General features: G+C 33.8%; 1 pseudogene; it reads left to right on the top strand.

Moving 5' to 3' along the window:
• The first annotated feature begins 2,395 nt into the window (after nt 1-2,395).
• Nucleotides 2,396-3,332, top strand: LOC124959166 (olfactory receptor 5AS1-like; annotated as a pseudogene).
• The last annotated feature ends 327 nt before the right edge of the window (nt 3,333-3,659 follow it).

The raw sequence follows: 3,659 nt of genomic DNA, 5'->3' as shown, positions 1-3,659 counted from the left end.
ATATTAATGGTTAATAGAGATATGTTTCCCTTTTATTAGGCTAACAATTAATTCTGAATTTAGCTAGTGTGACGTAGATAGGAAAAAAGGTATTTATAGTTTGTTATAGTTACTTTTAGTATTTCAAAATTTTACTGAAGTCCTCTAGTATACTCCAAAATATGTCTTAGGGGTTGCATAGATATGTAATATCAAATTAAAGATTTACTCAACATCTTTTACTGCTCTTCAACATATAAGTATGTGAAACAAAATGGATTTGTGATAAAAATATTTTAAATGCACATTTTGAAGTTTTTAATATATATGGTTGTTCTCTCTTCACCAAATTTGGATCTAGTTATATTCATTCATACTAGATAAATTTCAGTTTTTGCAAATTTTATAGTTAAAAATGCTACATAGATATTATATATATAATTCTATAGTTAAAATATATATTATGTATATATATAAAATATTGTATATTTATATTTCTGTGTGCTACTAAATTTTAAAGTGATTTGTTTATGTATCAATTTTGTTTGTTTTGCAATCATCCCTTTCAGTTTTATTCATTACTTTTTTTAGGGGGTACTTTAAATGATTGTTAAAGAGATATTATATTAAAGCTACAAAACTTATACTGATCTATCACTTAGGGTAGAATGTTGCACTTACTCATGCGTCTTTTTATATACTTGATATAAAGACATTTTGATATTGTTCACAGATCTATTAGCTAATTACTTGTGAGTTTCTGCTTTTTTACAGTTCTATTTGTTACTATTTTCCATTCAAGAGAATGCAAATGCAACTTCTCAGTTTTTTCTTTCATTTACTTTTTTCCATTTGATTTTAAACCTCAGAATGCAACACCATTTTGTCCGGAAAGAAAAAGAAAGAAAAAAAGAAATATAGAGAGAGGAAGAGAAAGAGAGAGGAAGGAATAAAGAGAAAGAGGAAGAAAAAAAGGGAGGGAGGGAAGGAAGGAAGGTAGAAAGGAAGGAAGGAAGGAAGGAAGGAAGGAAGGAAGGAAGGAAGGAAGGAGAGGAAGAAAGGAAGGAAGGAATCAAGTCTGAGAATGAAAATGCTTTATAAAGTTTTGAAATGACATTTGCACATTTGCCCTGGTATTTAAGAGTTGAGGTTCCTTCACTATAGTTTCTAATGTCCTTTGCCTTCTTTCTCTGTCAAGCTCTTAGTTATGGACATAACAGCTGTTCTTTAAACAGTTATTTTTCTGGACATCACACAAAATATTGTTCTACCTGAAAGACAAGAAAAGGAAATAAATCTTGGGAGATGAAAACAATAAGTACAGGGCATAAGTAAAAGTTTAAGATCTTGTAAACAATGCATTCAGATAAACACACGACCATACAGCTGCACATGCACACGTATATAACAATTCAGAAATATTCTTACATGAGATCAGAGTTCTTATATCAAGGAAACCAAAGACAAGATGAATCTTCTTAGGAACTATATGAATATTTCAAGCTATTGAGTCAAATAAAAATGGATCAATTTATTATTTTTTTGTGGATTTGATTTAATGAATGCTCTTATATTTTACGAGCAGTTACATGAATGATACTAATACTTTATTGCTCTACAACAGAGTGGCTAAATATCTATACTCAGATCACACAAACAGTTAAATAGCAAAGTCAAGATTTATTTATCTATTTACTTATTGAGTCCTGGGTATTGAACCTGGGGTGCTCTATTACTATGCTATATCCCCAATCTTTTTATTTTTATTTTTTAATTTCATGCAAGGTCTTGCTAAATTTCTGAGACTGGCCTTGAACTTGCAACCCTAGTACCTCAGGCTCCTGAGTCACTGGGATTACATCTATGTACCTTTATGCCTAAAACTAAGACTTTAAACTCAGACATGACTTGAATTATTATTATGTTCTTAACTAATATATTATTACTCCACCCAAGACCACAGATATTCAGTAAATATTGTAGTTAAATTGTGAATGTATTTTCTAAAGGTTGTCTCAAATCTCCTTTACATGGAAGAATATGGTTTAATTCTGTAAAAATAAGGTTTGCTCCCAAAGATTTTGTTAACTCTTATTGTTCTACCAGATCTTATCACATGAGCCTCATTCAACCCCTAATATTAGCTAAAGTATTTAAAGAGTTAATGCATCATGAAAAAAACACCTTCTAAATAACTTTCAAGAATCAAAAATCATAATTAATTGCCTTTTTAAACAAATGATGTAAGCCAAAACAACAAAACAATGTCACAAAAATGGTATGTATGTGCTCTCATTAACCTTCTATTTGCTTCCTTGGAAGGGAGAATAAAGATTTTGACTCTTCCATAACTCAAGTCAATTCACAGCATCTGATACCAACTATCTCCAGTGAGAAAAACAAGAAAACAAAGAGGATGTTGAAGAGTAATTATACCAGGCCAACTGAGTTCCTGTTTGTTGGATTCACAGATTCTGTCCCCCTCAGACTCACACTATTCTTGGTGTTTTTCATAGTGTATGCCGTAACTCTGGTGGGCAATGTGGGTTTAATAGTCCTAGCTAATATCCAGTCAAGCCTGCAAACCCCCATGTATTACTTTCTTAGCAACCTCTCTTTCTTAGACATCAGCTATTCCATAGCAATTGCTCCAAAAATGCTGGTGAACTTCTTAGTTTCCAGGAAGATCATCTCTTTCTATGGCTGTGCCCTGTAGATGTTTTTCTTTGCTTGTTTTGCGGATATGGAGTGCCTGGTCTTGGCAGCATGGCCTATGACTGCTATGCAACCATCTGCAACCCGTTGCTCTATCCTACACTGATGTCTCAGAGACTCTGCATCAGCCTCATCCTGTTGGCTTACTTCAGTGGAGGTATGACTTCGCTGGTGCATGTGTCCCTCACATTTAGGCTGCCGTTCGGTGGCTCCAATGTGGTCAACCATTTTTTCTGTGACATCCCACCTCTCCTGGCTTTGTCATGTGCAGATACCCACATCAATGAGCTTCTGCTCTTTATCTTGTGTGGCAGCATCCAGGCCAGCACTTTTATGGTAATATTTGTCTCTTACTTCTGCATCCTCATGACGGTTCTGAGCATCAAGTCCTCGGGAGGCAGAAGCAAAACCTTCTCCACCTGTGCTTCCCATCTCCTAATGGTCACCTTATTCTATGGGACACTCCTATTTATGTACCTACGTCCCACCACTAACTATTCCCCAGAAACTGACAAGGTAGTTGCAGTGTTTTATACTGTGGTCTTTCCCATGTTTACCCAATAATCTACAGTATCAGAAATAAGGATGTCAAAAAGACCCACAAAAATCTGTGTGGAGAAAAGTGTATTTTCAAATGAATAGCAATTTGAATTATTTGCTAATATTTGAGACTCAGTCTGTCCTTCCAGTTTCCTCCTCCTCTTTTTCCTAATCATCAGAAATTATGCCCCAAACATATTATGGGTAAACTATTATAAATTTACGACTGTAGGTTGTTTGGGGAAGAACAGGAATTTTAATAGTTTACTTCTTTACAATCAAAGAGAATTTAATATTTTCCCACTTAGTCGTGTCCTTCAGTTTATTTCATCAGTATTTCATGGCTTTCAGTTTAGAGATTTTTTGACTTTTTGTTTAAATTTCGTTAAGTATTGATTTTTTTTTTCCTGCAACTGGTGTAAATG

Source organism: Sciurus carolinensis, chromosome 11 (assembly GCF_902686445.1).
Source record: "Sciurus carolinensis chromosome 11, mSciCar1.2, whole genome shotgun sequence".
Classification (NCBI taxonomy): domain Eukaryota; kingdom Metazoa; phylum Chordata; class Mammalia; order Rodentia; family Sciuridae; genus Sciurus; species Sciurus carolinensis.
The sequence above is the reverse complement of the archived record's forward strand: the minus strand, read 5'-3'. Positions and strand labels throughout refer to the sequence as shown.